The 20780-nt window shown below is 43.7% G+C and overlaps 1 protein-coding gene and 1 long non-coding RNA gene across 11 annotated transcripts in view; one reads left to right on the plus strand and one right to left on the minus strand.

Moving 5' to 3' along the window:
* Positions 1-20780, minus strand: part of ZNF532 (zinc finger protein 532) — a 107624-nt gene that overhangs the window by 67205 nt on the left and 19639 nt on the right. The gene's annotated exons all lie outside the window — the stretch shown is intronic.
* Positions 13418-15503, plus strand: LOC309640000. Its single transcript, XR_014251977.1, has 2 exons — positions 13418-14902; positions 14933-15503. It is a non-coding gene; the product is annotated as an uncharacterized lncRNA (long non-coding RNA).

A 20780-nucleotide genomic window follows, 5' to 3' on the forward strand; every position in this document is an offset into this window, starting at 1 on the left:
TTTAGTTTTGATTAATATGTTATAATTATACAAGGTGGCTAGGGAAAATTGGGTAAAGGGTACCTGGAAATTCTTTGTATTATTTTTGCAATTTTTCTAGAAGCTAAAATTATTCCAAAATAAAAAGTTAAATGAAAATGCATGCATTCATTTAACAGTGTACAGCTACTAAATGAAATAAAGCGAGTGCCTCATAGCTAGAAAACACTCCAAAAACGGTCCATTCCCGTTCTTTGTTGCCTTGTGCTGGTCCTTGTTGCCTGTGCCCTTTCTTACTGCCACTGCCTTTCAGCAGAATTTCATTTTCCAGCCATCTCGGCCTCTCGTGGACCCTGCAGGCACTGCTAGGGGCCCCTCGGGTTTCCCCTGACTCCCTGGCTCTTCCCCTCCTGGGTCCCTTCAGACTCTGTCATCTACCTTTGTCCAAAGGCAACCTCGGCCACCCCTGTGGTCACAACAAGCCCATATATTCACAGAACTCACACATTTCTACCTACAGCCCTAATTCTGCCTTCAGAGCCACCTTTCCAATTGCCAGCTTTATATGCCACTTGGCTCTCCCAACAGGAGGTCCAACTTACACTAAAGCCCTCCTTCTTTTTCCCTCCCAACCTGTCCCCCCTCCAAGTCCTATCCATGTTTTCCATGACACTCACCTCCACTAGGAAAACATTAAAAACCCTTCACGGGCTTCCCTGGTGGCGCAGTGGTTGAGAATCTGCCTGCCAGTGCAGGGGACACGGGTTCGAGCCCTGGTCTGGGAAGATCCCACATGCCGCGGAGCGACTAGGCCTGTGAGCCACAATTGCTGAGCCTGCGCGTCTGGAGCCTGTGCTCCGCAACAAGAGAGGCCGCGATAGTGAGAGGCCCGCGCACCGCGATGAAGAGTGGCCCCCGCTCGCCACAACTAGAGAAAGCCCTCTCACAGAAACGAAGACCCAACACAGCTAAAAATAAATAAATAAATTTATAAAAAACAAAAAACAAAAAAAAAACCTTCACATGCTGCACTTCACACACTGTGAAACACAGACACCAGTTTTGAAGGACCTTACTAGGCTTTTCACAAATGCAGCACTGAAATACATATAGTAAATGCTGAATTTTTCTACATTGAACAGATTTCTTTCTGCAGGACAGCCTCTATTATGCTAACAAATATTATAAGTCTCCAAAAAGAGGGATGCTATAGTTCCCAAATTGTGATCTAACCACAGGCCATTTTTTCTGATCTGTGAACACAAATGCCAGAATGATTTCCCAGATGGCTGCACCAATTCTGTTGCTGCCACCATGCATTAGAGTTACTTTAAGCCACCCTGCCCCCCAACTTTATAAATATTTATGAGACAAAAAGATGACTTCTTATACAATTTCTACATTACTAGAAAGTTTAAACTTTTCCTAATATGGTTTGCTTACTAGCTGTAAAAGAAATATTTGTTCTGTGAGTGATGAATGAATGCATGGAGGGAGATGATGAATTTCCTATTTACTTCTCTCTGCAGCTCCATGAAATCACTTACTGACCTACGTTCTTGTCACTTAACTAATAAGCAAGAGCATACAAAAACCCATCCATACGGTTCCCGAAAATAAACTAGTTTCTATGGACAAACCCTGGTGAAGAGAATGAGCTTTAATGTCCCAGCGACAACACGCAGACAGTGGGCGTGAGGCCCAATGTCCCTCCCAGCACTAACATTCCCTGTGCTCTCTGGCTTCTTTGTGTTGGAAAGTTTTCCACCTAAAAATGGAGATAACAGCATACACCCAACCCCAGGGCTGTGCTATTTAGATATCTAGAAGGAACTTTGTCATGATCAAATACACTACACAAAAAGCACAGAAAGCATAACATTTCAAACACGGAGGGCAGGTGGTCAGGGATTTTCAAGGAATGTTCCTACTCTTTTCATCCGACAACCAGACCAGAGACCTGCAACCACAGCCAGGAGACCTGTGTGGCTGACAGGTTCCTCGTCAGTGTCTGGATCTGAGCAAGAGGAGAAAGGAGCCTAAGTGGGCAGCACTCTCAGCAGGGGGGCTGGTACCAAGGGGCTAGGGGTCAAAGGTCAGGGGCTCACCTTGTCCAGCACAGAACCCACAGGCCGAGGCGTGAGCCTCAGTCGGGATCAGAATTAGAGGCTGAGGTGCAAATGACCCAGCGGGTCAGAACCAGGGAGGGGGACAAAGAGATGCTCAGACCAGAGGCACGGGGCACCGCCCTCACCTGAGCTCCGCAGTGCCCAAATGACAGCAAGACTGTGGACTAGCTCTCCACGGTGGGCAAAGCTTCCCACGAGCAGCAGCAGCAAGCTTGGCAGTCACAGCTGAAAGGATTCTGGCTGCTCGGTGCCCTGCAGAAGACGCACTGTCCTCCACAGATGCATGGAAGGTCGGGGGTGAGACCTGCCTTCTCCAAATCCTCAGGACCCTCACGAGTAAGTTTTCCCCACAGGAGATCCAAGAATCTTATCAAGCTCTAAGTTTTGAGTCTCAGTTAGTAAAATAAAATTTTTAAAAAACTGATTAATAATTAATGTGAGGGCTTCCCTGGTGGCGCAGTGGTTGAGACTCTGCCTGCCAATGCAGGGGACATGGGTTCGAGCCCTGGTCTGGGAAGACCCCACGTGCCGCGGAGCAACTAGACCCGTGAGCCACAACTGCTGAGCCTGCGCGTCTGGAGCCTGTGCTCCGCAACAAGAGAGGCCGCGATAGTGAGAGGCCCGCGCACCGCGATGAAGAGTGGCCCCCACTCGCCGCAACTAGAGAAAGCCCTCGCACAGAAACGAAGACCCAACACAGCCATAAATAAATAAATAAATAAATTTTTTAAAAAAAATAATAATAATAATAATTAATGTGATGTGGGGAACAGAAAAGAAAATGTGTGTCTCTGTTTTGAGACAAAGAGTAAAGAAGAGCATTCACTGCAGCTTACAGTCTCCCTAACACTTAATAGCAAGATATGTGCTTAGACAGGTTCTCAGGCAGGGTTTCCTAGGAAGCACAAATACAGAGAAGAAATTACATCCGGAAGATGTGAATTTTATATCGTTCCAGTTGCCTACACTTTAATTAATCTCCTTCATTTAACTATACTGCTACCCTTGGCATTCTCTATCATCTAAGCTGCACCTTAAATTGGGGAATGATAAATGCAAACCTCTAGCTCCCAGGTCCATTCTATTTCAGCTGCTTATTTTGCCTTGATATAACCAAATGCTCAAAATTTAATTTTAATAGGTTTTTAACTATCTCCCTAAGGTTCATGAATCTGTAAAATTCTTGTAAATACTGTAATAAAAGACAAATCACAGACCAAAAATATCACCCACCCAAATTCAATCTAAATTTGTAGCCAGATTCCTATGTAGTGTTGATACTAGAACACAAAACACATTTTTAAAATAAATATATAAAAGCAGCTTGATTGCCCATCCAAGGAATAATTTTGTATTGATCTAGGCTAAAATTCTGACAGCTATAAAAATCAGATCTGGGGACTTCCCTGGTGGTGCAGTGATTAAGGAATCTGCCTGCCAATGCAGGGGACACGGGTTCGAGCCCTGGTCTGGAAAGATCCCACATGCAGCAGAGCAACTAAGCCCGTGCGCCACAGCTACTAAGCCTGCGCTCTAGAGCCCGTGAGCCACAACTACTGAGCCCACGTGCCACAACTACTGAAGCCTGCGCGCCTAGAGCCCACGCTCCGCGATGAGAGAAGCCACTGCAATGAGAAGCCCACGCACCGCAATGAAGAGTAGTCCCTGCTCGCCGCAACTAGAGAAAGCCCGCGTGCAGCAACGAAGACCCAACGCAGCCAAAAAATTTTTAATTGATTAATTGATTAATTAATTAATTAATTTAAAAAAAACAGATCTGGGCAACCATATGAAAAGACCTGATAGAAAAATGAAGAAATGAGTCATATGAGGTGAACCCAGCACTGGGGCAGATGTCTGGCAAAGACCAAAAGTGAGGACAGCCAGCACCGAGACCTGGGTTTCTAACACTGCTCTCCACTAGAAAAAGAGACCAGCGCTCCTTGAAGAAACGGCCAATTCCAGCACTGGGCAGGAAATGCACAAAATGAGCCTGGAGCATTCTGTAGTGCCAGAAATTAAGGAAGTGCTCCAAAACAAGACAAAAAGAAAAGAAACAAACTGCATTGAGAGGAGCATGTCAGAGGGACACAGAGGTGAACAGAAAGAGCTCCCAACGGCTCAAGCTGGTACAATTTGAGCAACAAATAAAGCAATACTGGGTTATAACCTGAAATATAAAATAAACATCCATGAGTCCATACTGATACAAATGATTGAAATGATTGAATAAGTGGGGAAAGGCAAACAAATCTCCTGTGCAGAACTCCAAATAATTTATGTAGATGCCCTACCCTTATGGAGGTGAAGAAAAATCCCACTCCTTAAATGACTCTCCTCCAAAGACGACAGTACGGAAAGGGGAGAGAAAAGAGTAACTCCACAGTGGAAAAGCCTCACCAACACTATCTGAGCCAGGTGACCAAGGTCAACATCAACAGTGATAAGTCATATGGATAGTACGTCCCCTTGATGTGACAGAAGAGCAGGTTATCCCAGAAACACATTACACCCCAGCCTAACCACAGGGAAAACATCAGACAAATCCCAATTGAGGGACATTCTACAAAATTACCTGACCAGTCCTGCTCAAAACTATCAAGGTCATAAAAAACAAGGGAAGTCTGAGGAACTGTCACAGCAAGAGGAGTCTAAGGCGACATGGTGACTAAATGCAATGTGATCTCCTGGATGGGATCCTGGGACAGAAAAAGGACACTGGGTAAAAACTGAGGAAATCTAAATAAAGCATGGACTTAAGTTTTTTTTTAAAAAGTAAGACAGAGATAATGAATAGTTAAGAGAGTGGGGGAGTATTAAAATGCAAAGAGGGGAGCTGGGATGAGCAGAAGTTGGTACTTCTATCCTTTTACTCCCAAAGAACGTTGGCGAATGGCATTATAAACAAGAAGTAATTCCTAAAATGTTTAAATAACAGCTCTGCACATGTGGAGATTAATTTTCCATTTTATCCTCTTACCAATAAGCTGCCTCAAGGTCAGCCACTGAGTAATCAAAACAGCTTAGCAACTTTTAAACCTAAGTTTATTAGAAATAGAATTTCTAAAAGTTTGCATTCTCCATGCTTTCTTGCACACAAAATGATGGAGATGATCGTTTGCTACTACAGGTAGCCCCAGTCTGTGGCCAGTGACGATAAACGATTTATTTGGTTTCTCTTTATGCCCAAGGTGGGCAACTGGACTACTGAATCACTGACAGTTAGCCGTATAAAACAACAGCCTATATGGGGACTTCCCTGGAGGTCCAGTGGTTAGGACTTCGGGCTTCCACTGCAGTGGACACAGGTTCGATCCCTGGTTGGGGAACTAAGACCCTGCATGCCGTGTGGCGCAGCCAAAAAAAAAAAACAGCCTGAAAAATAAGTCCCTCCTAGCAATTTGGTTATACAGGTCGCGTGGAAAGAAATGAATCACTTACCCCTCTTGTCATCCTTCAGGTGTCTTCTAACAAGGCCAGCCTTTCCTTTTTTACAATAACAGCATAACTGGGTTTTGCCATTCCAAAAGTTAACAGCTAAAATGGGAACTACTGTTTCCCTTTAAATAAATTATATGCAGTATAAGTTCCCAACCAAATATTAAAATCCACACATATCACGAAGCCAATGTAATTAATGGCCCACATACAGGAAAGCAAAGTACACATTTCATTTTTTAAAACTGTGATAAAATACACATATCATAAAATTTACCATCTCAAATATATACATGTAATTTTTATATGAAATTTTTCTCTCCCACCAAGTCCTGCATCTCTTCCTTGGCAATGTTACATCCATGCCGATCATAACCCCTGTCACTCCTCTCACTTTGGACCATCCCATCTTACACCCAGAAAGACACAACACCCCGCTTGTTCTCCATGCTCTCATTCAGAACTGCCAGATTAATCTTTCTAAAACTACACTTTAATCCTATCTATCACTCCCTTCTATCAAAAATCCTTGAATCACCTTCCAAATTAAGTCCAAATTCCTTGGCCTGACACCAAAGACCCTATTCAATCAGAGCCCCAACCACTGTTCTCCTTGGGGCGGGGGAAGGGGGGGCCGGGAACGACACACCTTTCCTCCTAGGGCCATGCTATTTCTTAACCTAGAATCTCACACACACACACACACACACCCCTCCATTAGCCAAGGATGAAGAACCCATTCCTCAGGCTTTTCTGAAGAAAGAGCCTCAATTTCCTCATCTTTAACATGAGAACTAATAATAACTGCCATATCATAAGACTGTTGTATTTAAGAAAACAATATGTATGAAAAGAACCAAACACATAGGCACTAAAATGCTCTTTTCTTCCTCTTTGCCTGTTTGCTAGAATAATAAAACAAACTAGAGGGAAAAAAGGAAAAATGAAGAAATGTTCTTGAGACAAGAAAGTGAAGTAGTTTTGAGGTGATGATGGTCTGAATGGAGAAAAAGGAGGAGGAACATTCTTGGGTACTTTACAGAACGATGGCCCTGGTTCTTTATTACATCTCATTTCATTTCAAAACAGTGGCCCCTTTCCTAGTGTAGATGTGCCTCCAAGGCCTGCTCTAGGGATCACCCATTGGTGGGTCACCTGGAGTTCATACATTGAAAAGAATACAGTTTCCTCTTAAAGGGCAGCAAAATTTCAACTCACAAAGCAAAATACCTCACTATGTCTCTGACTGCCCTATAACTCTCTCTCTTAATTCCGAAGCTCTGTCCTCCCAGTCGAGGATAACCAAGGACTAGCTGCGGTCTCACCCGCTCCCTGCCTAACCCTGGTCCAACCCACACCTCCGGACCAGGTTCACACGCTGACTGACAGGTCACCGGAGCCCAGCTCAGACCAGGCCCCCCCCAGAGGGCTGAGCGCCAGCCTGAGCAGAGGCCCGCCCCAGAGGGATGAACGCCATGCTGGGAGTCCAGCATCGTGCCCCCAGCCAGGAGCCCCCCATCCTAGAGAAGCAGTGTCCAAGTCCTAAACCAACACCCACAAGGCACTACACCAACAAAAGCTAGAGAAAAACAGGAATGCAGACTGGGCTTGGAGAAAAGCCAAAGCAATAGTGGGCTAAGTGCCCCCCATGTTGTAGAAGCATCTACCTCGTAGCCACCTCGTTCTCTGGAAAGATGAGTTCCCGTTCTTCAGGGAAAGAGGAAGGGAGGCAGTCTTGCAGGTGGGAAAGGAGAGGACCACAGCCTGGCAGGCTGGGAACGCAGTGGGTGAGGTACAGAACCTTCAGAGTCCAGAAGAGATGGGGGCAAGGCTCCCTGGCAGCTGCCCCAAGGAGAGGTTAGTATCCACTGTCAATCCCAAAAGCCATGAGAACTTGTGACCTTGTATTCATCACCATTTATAACAGGTGATGTTGTCTGTCTGTCTGTTTGTCTTCTCTACCTCACTGGCTCAGTCAGAGCTCAAAAGTCTGTTTTCTAAAACTGCCCAAGAGCAGGTGTTGACTGACTAGTGAATGCATGGGAGTGAGAGCTGTCAAGTGACTGAAAGCAACACCCACTTTCACAAGCGCAGAGCCTCCCCCTCCTCAACCTAGAAGGTACTTGGGGGCCTGGATTCAGAGGCTGACCTGCCAGCTCCAAGTCACCTACCCCATACAACCACTATTCAGACACTTGAAAACTCCAGAAGCCAAGAGAACATGAAGGCCACTCGTCTGGGCTTGGCCATTCCCAGCTCTGAAAGATCAGAGGTTCCGGTCAAGCAAGGGCATTAAACAAGGGAATAAAAAAAGGCGGGGGAAAAGAGAGAGAATAGAAGGAAAATTCCCACGTCTGTCAAAGGGTACTTTAGTCAATCCTCAGAATGCAGAAGTAGAGAAATGGGCAGAATGCTTTTACATGTTAATATTTTATACATGGCAAGAACTTCCCACGAAAGAAAGTTGACTGAATTCATGAGTTTCTTTCCCTTCCCTCCTGAAATCCTACAAAGATGACATTAAAAGTATTTTTAAAAAGATAAAAATAGCATATACAGATAGAAAGTAGATATGTGGTTGCTTAGGGCTGGAGAGTTGGGAGAACTAGGGAGTGACAACTAAAAAGCACTGTGGTTTTTTTTTTCTTACTCCATTTACTTATTTTACTTTATTATTATTTTACTTATTTTACTTTATTATTTTTTAAAATTGAGGGACCTCCCTGGTGGCGCAGTGGTTAAGAATCCGCCTGCCAATGCAAGGGACATGGGTTTGAGCCCTGGTCCAGGAAGATCCCACATGCCATGGAGCAACAAAGCCCATGCGCCACAACGACAGAGCCCATGTGTCACAACTACGGAAGCCCGCACACCTAGAGCCCGTGCTCTGCAACAAGAGAAGCCACCACAATGAGAAGCCCGCGCACCACAACAAAGAGTAGCCCCCGCTCACCACAACTAGAGAAAGCCTGCATGCAGCAACGAAGACCCAACACGGCCAAAAATAAATGAAAAAAAAAGTTGTTTTAATAACTAACTAAATAAATAAATAAAATTGAAGTATAGTTGATTTACAATGTAGTGCTAGTTTCTGGTGTACAGCAAAGTGATTCAGTTCTACATATATATCTACTCTTTTTCATATTCTTTTCCATTATAGGTTAAAGATATTGGATATAGCTTCCTGTGCTGTACAGTAGGACCTTGTTGTTTATCTCTTTTGTATACAGTAATTTGTATCTGCTAATCCCAAACTCCTAATTTATTCTTTCCCCACTCCCCTTCCCCTTTGGTAACCATAGGTTTGTTTTCTATGTCTGTTGAGTCTGTTTCTGTTTTGTAAATAAGTTCATCTGTATAATATTTTAGATTCCACATATAAGTGATATCATATGATATTTGTCTTTCTCTGTCTGACTTACTTCACTTAGTATGACAGTCTCTAGGGCCATCCATGTTGCTGCAAATGGCATTATTTCATTCTTTTTTATGGCTGAGTAATACTCCATTGTATACATATACTACATCTTCTTTATTCATCTGTCAATATTCACTTAGGTTGCTTCCATGTCTTCGTATTGTAAATAACGCTGCTTTGAACACTGGGGTGCATGTATCTTTTTGAGTTAGTTTTCTCCAGATATACGCCTAGGAGTGGGATTGCTGGATCATACAGTAACTATATTTTTAGTTTTTTAAGAACCTCCATACTGTTTTCCATAGTGGCTGCACCAATTTACATTCCCACCAACAGACAGGGTTTCTTTTTGAGGTGATGGAAAGGTCCTATATCTGACTGTGGAGACGGTTACACAACTCTTGTGAAAAGACCAAAAACCACTGAACTGTATGGTACAAATGGGTGAATTGTATAGTATGTGAACTGTATCTCAATAAAGTTGTTACCAACAATATACAGTATACACCCACAGGATAGGGCCACGAGAATGGAGCCAAAGCCAACGTAAGACACCAGTAAAGTTTTGGGAAAAGGAAGAGGACAGTGGTCGAGAAGTTATATCCCAAGGTCCTGCAGGAGGGGGCTGCAGACATGGAGGACAGTTAGTCCCAGGGACTTCAAAGAAGCTCAGGCCTTGGAATCAGCAAAGGGGACACCAGATATGGAAGGAGTGGGGTGGGGCTGAAAACAGGGAGTAGATGAAGTCCGCATGTCCTTGTATGATGGGCATGCCCCTGTAAGAGCCCTTGGAGGATGCCCTGACCCTCTGCCATCTGGCGTAGCTGGGGGAAGGGCAAGAGGAAAATTCTCTGGGTTAACCAAAGCCATGGAGGCTCAAGATTCAGAGCCCCCATGGTGAGGTAGGAGATGGAAAAGCCTAGCCTTCCCTTTCCTCCACCCCTAAGGCCACAAGCCAAGTTTATTGCCCAGGCAGAAGAATGGACCCTGAGAAACGAAAGCTCCAGGTGCTGATGTGTGGGACCCTTCACTGGAGAGTCTGTCTCCATGACTGATCGCAGAGAAGCCCAAGGACGGGTCTGGGCGGGCCCAGCTTCCAATGAGCTTGTCACAGCCTCGTCCTTAAAGATCACCAGACCTGTGGGAGAGCCTCCCACACAAGACAGACCAAAGTAAACAAACAAATAAAAGAGCAAAATGAGGACAGAAATGCCTCAAAGAGTAGAGAAACATATGTACGTACGCAAACACTATCCTCAGAGGAAAAAAGCAGGAAGTTATGGAGAAGCAGCACCCAAAGAACAAGAAGGAATGTTTAGAAAGAATAAATACCAGTAACTGAAATAAAAGATAAAACAGGTAAAAAAAAAAAAAAAAAGTCAAGGAAATCAGGGTATCTCTCTGAAAGTAGAACTAGAAAAGAGATCTGGACAATAGGAGAGAAAAGGCATTAAAAGTAAAAGTTCAATCCAGCGGGTCCAACATCTAATAAGAGTGCTTCAGAAAGAGAAAACACAGAGACGATATTATCAAAGAAATAATATAGGAATATATCTCCCAAGACTGAAGGAGCCAAGTCTCAGACTGAAAGGGTCCTCACAGAGCTGCCAGACACATCTGAATTTCAGATAAACGACAATTAGTCTTTCCCTAGAAGTACATTCCATTGTTTATCTGGGCATCTTTTTTTTTTTTTTTTTTGGCTTAACCTGGCAAGCCTCTACCTCTGATGGCCCAGCACCTCATATGACAAATGTCCACCACAGCATAGTTACAGAACACCCAAAATTTAAGAAACACAGCAAACAACAGTACAGGACTTGCTGTGCCGCAGGCACCGTGGTGAGAGCTCTGCTTGTGATTCCCCGCAACGGCCAAGGGCGCTCAGTACCTCTGCCTCCAGACAAAAGGAGCCTCTGCCCTGGGCTCGAGCTTCATACAACCCGTTTATCTAAACACGGAGGTTTTTCTTTTTTCTTTTTTCAGTCTCATAGCCAAGTTTTGTTTCTGTTGTTTTTTAACTTTGGAAACTGGCTGACTGAATGGGAATCATGGGAAAGAGATACATGGGGTGAGTGAGGGAGGGGCATTTGCGTGCAGATCGCAGCCTCTGCCCCGGGGTGGCAGGGCCCCTGCGGCCCCCCTGCCTAGAAGGTGCAGGTTTGGGGAGGTGCTTACAACTGCCTGGATAAGTCTCAGTCAGAACAAGCTCCAGACAATTATCCCACTGGGAGAATCCACCCACAGCCAGGCTCCCTGGGAGGCCTGAGCCGCTCAGTCTAGTCTACAGCTGGTTCAGCGGGTCCAGGGCCAGCGTCCGGCGGGGCCGCCAGTGCAGGTTCCTGCCGTCACTCAGCTCACCCGGCTGCTCCAAGGATGAGGGCGTCTCCAGACTCTGGGTCTTGAGGGAGACACCGCAGGAGCAGGCTCCCAGGCCCTGGGTGAAAACGGGGGCCAGGCCATAGCCACAGCTTGATTTAAACCTTTCAAATATTTAGGCATATGGTATATACCTTTTAAATATTTAAATGTATCTCTTAAATATTTCATTATCCCTTTTAAATATTTAGCCGTCTGGCCTCCTTTTGTGCTCTTACCCCAGGCCCTGCAACATTAAGGGCAGGCCTGGGGGCCATTATTATCATTATCGCTATCATCCCTGTTTCATGTATCAGGCAGGGAAGGTTTAAGTGCGCTGCTCAAGGACAAGATGGCCAGTGAAGGGCAGAGGATGGACGAGAACCCTGACCTTCTGTGTCCACAGCCCAGGCTCACATCCCGACGAGAACAGGCGGCCAGACGGTTATTTCTAAAATGAAGACGTCCAAATTCAGCAGTGTAAGAATATTATTTTGCAGTGAGAATAACGGAAGAACAGATCAAAGAGTTGACACTGACGGCCTACAGGGATAAGGACTGGAAAGTACTGTTTGATTTTTTTTTTTTTTAATCTCTGTATACATGTACTACTTCAACAAAAAATTTAAATTGTTAAAAATCATTAACCATCTTAACTTCACATCTCCTTCCTCAATGTAAACAACTCAAAAATCCCTCTGTTCCTCAAGCCTCATTTCTCCAAAAATACATCAAATGTGTTCATGGCTTTTCCTAAACAGAAATGCAAATATGAAAACAGTTCACTGATTGTAACCCGTAGGCTGTTACTGCACTTAGTGTGGTCTCAAAATTGTTTACAGTGAAATACAGCAAATTCTATTATTTGTCCCAAAATGTTATATAACTGAAAACCCCAAAATAGTCATTTTCGATTCCAAAATTAGGTGTCATGAGTATTCAAAAAGAATTTTTTAATGTATTTTTCTTTGCTAGGTCTCTCTTCCCCAACCTCAATGCTTTTAGAAGACCCTTACTCAAGTGAGAGTTAAAACTCAAGGGAAGGAGGGACTTCCCTGGTGGCGCAGTGGTCAAGAATCCGCCTGCCAATGCAGGGGACATGGGTTCGACCCCTGGCCCAGGAAGATCCCACGTGCCATGGAGCAACTAAGCCTGTGCAGCACCACAACTACTGAAGCCCACGCCCCTAGAGCCCGTGCTCTGCAACAAGAGAAGCCACCGCAATGCGAAGCCTGCGCACTGCAAGGAAGAGTAGCCCCCGCTCACCGCAACTAGAGAAAGCCTGCGCGCAGCAACGAAGACCCAACGCAGCCAAAAATAAATAAATAAATTTATTTAAAAAAAATAGAGAGAGAGAGAGAGAGATGGTCTATCCAGTGATAGATTCAAAAAATAAATACATAAATAAAGGGAAGGAAAAACGGGGAGAGAAGAAAAGCTTTTGGCATTCAACTACTTTTTGGATGATCTATATTCTGAAAAAAATACCTACTTACAAAACTGCTTAATTCAGAAACAGCTTAACTGTTCTGTCAAACTTACCAAATCTAAGAGCAAACATAATGAAATGTGAGTAACAATTCCCCCTTAGACCAGGACCAATATCAAAGAGAAATTCCAACCCAGAGAATTTTTTGTGTTTATGTCCAAGTCCTGGGGGGTAGAAACAGAAAGAAAAAAGAAAAAGGCTTACAACCGAAGACTTGACCCCAGAACAAAACTATGGCCCTTTGAAGAATATATTCTGTGTAGCCTTTTATGTCTCTAGCTAACCAGGCTGCCCATTTTAAAATGGAAGGTCACACAGGGCTGAGATCTTGTCTCCCAACTTGTTCTTTTGCTGGTTTATCTCCATATGCTCTATTCCTCAGCCTACTCTATCTTCTTCCTGTTCAGAGCCTCCTGAAGACACCTCTCTCTGATTAGTCCCAACCTGCTCCAGTCCATCCAAGTTATTGGTCTTTTCAACATTTATGTGTATCATATGTTGTTTTATCTATATAATACCTCTAAAGAAGGATCTGAGGTGGCTTACAGTAAGAGATTCATATATGCGGACCAAAAACCATGCAGGGGGGAGGAATATAAAGATGTCCCACGTATATGCTGCAACCCTCCTTCCCACCGGACACCGGGGATGGCTCGGCTGGGTCCCAGCAGACATGCCAGAAGAAAACTGCTATACTTTCCACTTATCTAAGGTGCCTAGAATAGGTAAATTCAGAGAGACAGAACACAGAACAGAAGTTACCAGGGGCTGGGGAAAGAGGGGAAGGGAGAGTGACAGTTTAATTGATCCAGGGTTTTTGTTGGGGGTGATGGAGAAGTTTGTTGAGGGTGATGCATTGAATGCCACTGAACTGTACGCTGAAAAACGGTTAAAATGAAAGCTATTATGTTATGTGTGTTTCACCACAATTTAAAAAACAGAACAAAAAAAAAAACCTGCTGCACCGAACAGGGAGAACAAGTTACAATCAATTTTTTAAATGAAGATTTTAGAAATGTATTCTAACGTCTGGTTCTCTTTTGCAACATCTTTGGGGAAATGGGCTGATTATCAGCAGAGGGCTTGTAACCTTTAACAACCAGCAGTCTGAGGGGTGGGGAGTCCTGATTTTTAGTGTTTATCCATTTCTGTGATTTAAATACTCCCACCATGATACATTTCCAGGTACTGATATGACGTCCCTGGTGGGCTGAGAAGAGGTACCTGCGACGGGCGGGTGAGCTGGTGAGAGGCAGCAACAACACGATTCCCACCATCACGAGTCCCCAAAATGTGTTCTCTTTACAGATATTAGGAGGGAAGGAAGATTCTAGGGTCCAATGGTTAAACGAAGTTTAAACTGGCTTCTTTACCACAAAACGTTCCACAAACGTGGGAATCTTTATTCCCACCTCCTTTTGAGATCTTTAACAGAGTAACGTGCGTTTTGAATCACAAAGGAGAGCTGGAGTGCGAAATGTTTCCCAAATCTATTTGACCTCTGGACCTTCTTCTCCTTGGAGAACATCTCAGAGGTGCTCCATGCCTTCTGGGAAATACCGCGTTCAAGAAATGAGTCTAGGAATTCCCTGGCGGTCCAGTGGTTAGGACTTCTACTGCAAGGGAGAAGGGTTCCATCCCTGGTCAGGGAACTAAGATCCCGCAAGCCCCTCAGCGAGGTGCAGCCAAAAAAATTTAAAAAAAAAAAGAAAGAAAGAAAGAAAGAAGTCTATTCACAGGCAGACAGCCCCACACAAAGCAGAGACGGCCAGGCACCCAGAAGACGCCTGGTCTCTGTAGAACACCACCGATGCCGGTTGCGATTGGTACACGCTGTCAGACAATCCAAGTGGGGCAAGCCAACTGGGGTCAAAATTTAGTGACAATTTACACAGAAGAACCCAATTAGAGCCTCTGCTCATTGGCCCCGTGCCACACGGACATTAGACAAGAGAGGAAAATTCGGGTACAATTTCTCTTGCCCTTTCCTGTGGGATATTAACTTTTTTCCAAGTCCCACAACACAGTTCTTATGATTCCAGTAGCACCTCCCCCCAACTTTAATGTACTTTAGCATCTAAAATATTCCAGGTTAAAAAAAAAAAAAAAAAAATATTCCAGGTAAGGCACAACATTAACCTAGATAAAACTGCCAAAGTATCCAGAAAAACTTGATAGGCTAGTTCTGATCATAAAATGCCAAGGAGTGCCTGACAATGAAGCGAGTAAAGGGAGGATCAAAACTGCAGAAAAGGGCTTCCCTGGTGGCGCAGTGGTTAAGAATCCACCTGCCAATGCAAGGGGCACGGGTTCAAGCCCTGGTCCAGGAAGATCCCACATGCCACGGAGCAGCTAAGCCTGTGCGCCACAACTACTGAACCTGTGCTCTAGAGCCCGTGAGCCACAACTACTGAGCCCGCGTGCCACAACTACTGAGCCCGTGAGCCACAACTACTGAGCCCGCGTGCCATAACTACTGAGCCCGCGAGCCACAACTACTGAGCCCGCATGCCACAACTACTGAAGCCCGCGTGCCTAGAGCCCGTGCTCCACAACTAGAGAAGCCATGATAATGAGACGTCCGTGCACCGCAACAAAGAGTAGCCCTCGCTCACCGCAACTAGAGAAAGCCCGTGCACAGCAACGAAGACCCAACACAGCCAAAAATAAATAAGTAAATAAATAAATAAATTTATTTTTTTTTTAAAAAAAACTGCAGAAAAAGCAAATGATTAATTAATTCTTTCAGGAAGAGGAAGGAAGTCAATAGTCTTAAAGCCTCGCAAATTAATACCCAGAGCGAGCCATGGTTTATTGGATTTGATTAATGAGAATATTATTTTCACTTACTTTATTATTTAAACACTTCCTAAACAGAAGGCTTTCCAAGATGAAAATCATGGATTTATGCTTCTTTGCAAAAGTGCTGATAACGAGAAGACAAATGATGGACTAAGAACAAGAAGACAATGGGGATCCACAACAAAGGTCCCAGCAAGACAGTGCAGGGCCGTGGAGCATCTCTTCCTTCTCTAAGCGGTTTGAGTCTAGAACCAGAGGAAATGGCTCTTCTATCGCACTACCAAAGGCAGTAAGTACAGGAGAAGGACAAAGCCACAATAAACCCAGTGAACTCTGATGACTTTCCTGAAGGATTAGGATATTCTGGAACCACCCAGCTGATCCACAGTTAAATTAAAACGGTGCCACCATTCCACGCCACACAATCACTGCTCTCTCTGGCTTCCACACAGAGATGCATAGGCCAAACAAACCCTTTAAAGATAAAATACTAAAGCCAACCATTTCACAAGGAAGCTAGGTCTTCAAGCAGTTCTAATATATTAAGTAATAAGCACTTAGATCCAAAAAGGTATACAGCTTCCTAATTACCTCATCTCTGAAAGCTAACCATTAACTTACTCCACAGTGGGAAGAGATTCACCGATGTCTAAAAGTAATGAGAAACTTCTAATTACTCTTTTTTTTTCTTTGAAGTACAAATTAGAAATTGCTGATTTGACAGCCTGGAATAACCAACTTGCTCTCAGTTTACTGACAAGCATTCCTTAGACGTTCTGTGTAATGAACACTACAGAAACGATAGGGCAAGAACCCCACCATTTCATTCATCAGCAGCAGAACCTTGAGTCCCTCTGCATGAATTCCGCTGCAGTAATAGTATCCTACCTCCTCTGTCTTTTTCACCCCCCACTCAGGGACCTTCCAGCCAACACAACCTCTTAGATTCAAAATCTCTATGTGAACATCGCTATGTCGTCCTTAGAATCAGTCTTAACTCGAATGCCCAGGTAGCATCTTTGAAAAGAGCTCTATTTAGACAACAGGCTGCCATTTATTCAAAATGCCTCTCTTTCTTTCCTGGATTTTTAAAACATTATTCTTGTAAGAGTAGTATATGCTTTTTGCCAATATTCTAAAAAACAAACAAACAAACAAAAAAACAGAAGTATAAGCAACAGAAAGTAAAAGTCTCCAGGAGGCCCACTTGAATCACTTGATAATATATGGGATACAGACTTCTAAATGCATATATAAGCATAAACATAAAAACACATATATAATTTTAACATAATAGGCTTTTTTTACCTTCAACAATATATCAGACAACTTTCTATGTCTATACACGTTTCCATTATGTCACAGACATACATCCATGTTATTTCAACGCATACATTTGTCCAGGAGTACCCTTTTAAAATACGACTTTGATCTATTCCAAAAAGACTTTGCCAAAGCACAGAACCGCAAGAGAAAACTTTCTCTTCAAGAATTCTTGTAAAAACAAGAACACTTCAAAAAATAACCTTTAAGATATACAGTGCTGAGTTTCACCCATTTGCTTTAAAATTCTGAAGATGTATTTTTAACTCATGTGATAAAGTGAAAGATGAGGGAAACAGAGACATTAAAACCATTTACTCACGCTCTTAAAGCATAACCCTTATGTTTACCATGTCTCAAAGAACAATTTCTGTCATTCCATTCATCAAGAGACCACATATTCTTGACTTCATAGTAAACTAGGCTTGCCTACGGGTAAGTATCCATATTTATGCATATGCCTGATATTTGGTACTCTTTCACTTTCACTTTCCTAAAGGATCTTAGCCTGAAGGAAATCTGATCTAGGCAATCAACTACTTCCCCCAAGTCAAGCAAAGTATGAACCCAGGAGTTCACCAAGCCTCAGGAGAGAGGGCAAACTGGTTGAGGCTGGCACTTAATATCCCATCATGCCAGGATGAGACAGAAAATGGTATGGTCGACAATAAAAAGCGTTGGTCAGAAAGACAGAATGAGGTAGCTAGTCAACTTTCCAAGGTACCTCAGACTTGGTACAGATAAATTCTTATTTTAAGTAAAAAGTCTTAAGACATATGCAAAACAATAGACCAAAACCAAGTATAAAAAAAACTTTAAAACCCCATTTATAAAGCATAATCCATTTTATCTGGTGATTTTTTAAATATCCTTAAGTACAAAGGTCCCAGGTCCCAGGAAAAAGGAGGAAAGGGCAGGAGGAGGAGGGAAAGGAGGAGAAAAGAGGGCTGAACAGAGAGACAGAGGGGGAGGGAACAGAACATGTGTACAAAGATATTCACAGTTAAAATAGTGGCTGGTAGGAATATAGGTAGTACTTGATATGTAACTCATAATTTTTAATTTTAAATTTAAATTATATTTTAATTTAATTTAAATTTAAAGTACAAAGTACTTTTAAATTTCTCAAAAAAAGGGGGCGGAAGAATTCCTTTGGGGGAAGGTGGGGGGTGTGATGAATTGGGAGATTGGGATTGACATATACACACTATTGACATTATGTATAAAATAGATAACTGGGACTTCCCTGGTGGTCCGGTGGTTAAGAATCCGCCTTCCAATGCAAGGGACGTGGATTCAATCCCTGGTGGGGTAACTAATATCCCACATGCCTCAGGGCAACTAAGCCTGCGCACCGCAACTACTGAGCCTGCATGCCACAGCTAGAGAGCCTGCGGGCCGCGACTACTGAGCTGGCATGCCGCAACTAGAGAGCTCGCATGCTCTGGAGCCCGTGCACCACAACTACAGAGAAGCCCGTGTGCCGCAACGAAGAGCCCACGTGCTGCAACTAAGACCCGATGCAGCCAAATAAATAAATAAATATCTTAAAATTAAATAAATAAAATTTTTAAAATAAATAAAATAAAATAGATAACTAATGAGAACCTAACTGTATAGCCCAGGGAACTCTACTCAATGCTCTGTGGTGACCTAATGGGAAGGAAATCCAAAAGAGGGGATATATGTATACGTATAGCTGATTCACTTTGCTGTACAGTAGAAACTAACACAACATTGTAAAGCAACTGTACGCCAATAAAAATTAAAAAAAAAAAAAGAATTCCTTTAACAGGGCAATTCAGAGTCACGGAGATTTTAGCAAGCAGATACCAGGTACAGTTAAAGGTCAAAAGAATAACTAGAAGTCATTAAAGAGGTAATAACCACCCTTCTGGTGAAAAAGAGTAGGGAAGAATGTGGAAGCCCGAGGCACAGGAACATCTGGATATGCCCCGGTTATGACAGTGGAGCACTGACAAGGGTACTTCATTTTACTTAGGAGTTTATATTTCTTAAGCACCTGCTCCAGTCTGGGAAAATGCCCTTTCAAGTTGAATGTACAAGTTAATGTGATGCTGTTTTCTTAATAACTGTATTTTATAGAAATAAAGTCAAATATATATATGAAGAGGCAAGGAAAAGTAATATAAAGAAAAAGTAAAAGAAAGACAGCCCGCTGGATGGAAGGTCCACCCTGACAAGCACCCTTCTTTATATGTGGCACCCACCTGGAAACGGGGAGCCCACGAGGAGTTTATTCACCTCCACTTACCTAACTTCAGAGCTTTTAGCGCTTAAGTGTTATCTAAATGCTTGGGAAGAAGGAAAGGAAGAGAGGAAAATCAAGGAAAGAGAAAATATGGTCCACAATATGCTGAAGACGGGAGAAAAAGAGAAGGAAAAGTCTGAATCACATAATCATTTTTTTTAACCTCAAAATGAAAATATTCTATTTCATATTCACAAAATTAGAAAATATGCAACACTGAGCCATGACAGAGTACATTAGAAGTGGTTCTTTACTTTCACATGGAGTTAACTGATTTAATATTTAATTTTAATCTGCAGTTTGGTAAAATGTTCCAAAATGCCCCATTTTCCACATTTTGCTTTATTAATGAATACCCAGGAGTTTATCCTGAGTCTGCCTGCAGAAGATTAAATATCCCATGAAAATTGTGTTTTATTATTCAAGTGACTACATTCCTTTAAAATGCATTTGAGTTTTCATAACTTAGATCAGAGCATAACCCCAGAGAACCCTCTGTGGAAGACAAAGTCCTGCTCTTTCCATCTTCTGTTTACCCAGGTATAGGGCATCCACAGAAAGACAACTGGAATGACAGAGCAGTAAGAAATAATTTTTGAAAGCGAAGCACAAAAAGATCAAGCAGAACTAACAGAAAGATGTCTGCAGAGGGCTCCTTTAATTTCAAAGCCCCCTGCTCAGAGGACAATCGATTTGCATGGGATGTCTGCTCCTCCCCGGCTGGCCACGTGGGACTCCTGGATAAAGCAGCTTTCACAGAGCTCACCCTCAGTCACTTCCTCAGGAAGTGGGACTAACCACAGCTCACACACACACACCCACACCCCCCGCCACCGCTCAGCATGGTCCTAGGATTTGGGAAAGGACACTTTCACCACGACTGGCACGTCCCGCAGGGCAGAGGCTCCTGCGCGCTCAGTCCTGGGGTTCTGGCTTGGCTTTGTGGAGGCCCCAGTGGGAGGGGACAGGTCCCGAACTGCTGCCGAGGACCAGTTTATGTCCCTCTTCTGCCACCAGACCACCTCCCCAGCACCAAGCGCGGGAGACTCAGGGTGCTGGATTGCCCCGTGACTGAACCCGCATCCGACATACCCAAATTAAGTAACTCCAGGCCATCCACATGACTGATGTTTTCTTTCCCTGCTCAAGAGTCAAAAATAGAGTTGTGCTGACTTGCCGTGAGTGCTAAGGCTCTTAAACAGTGGAATATCTACTTAACCGAATACACAAAGCTTCCGAAAATACCTGTCCTGTGTTTTTCTTTAGAAAGCAGAATGTAAATTTGAAGGGCAGGGCTGCCCTCGGGTTAGCATTTCAACATGACGGCTCTGCTAGAAAAGCTTGAAGGCCGAAGTCAGAGCTGACCAAATACCAAAGCCCTGTGTCTGAACAGCTGGCTCAGTTCTGCCCAGACAACTGTGTGAAGGAGTAAGCCCCTCACCGGCCGGCCAAACCCGGTTATTGAAACTCAGCCACCGGTCTTCCCGACGGGTGGCCTTCCTTTCACCTCCAGGAATGCCTCTGGGAACCAGGTCATCTACCTGGGCTGACCATCTCTGCAGATATCTGGTG

Source organism: Balaenoptera physalus, assembly GCF_965194825.1.
Source record: "Balaenoptera physalus genome assembly, chromosome: 12".
NCBI lineage: Eukaryota > Metazoa > Chordata > Mammalia > Artiodactyla > Balaenopteridae > Balaenoptera > Balaenoptera physalus.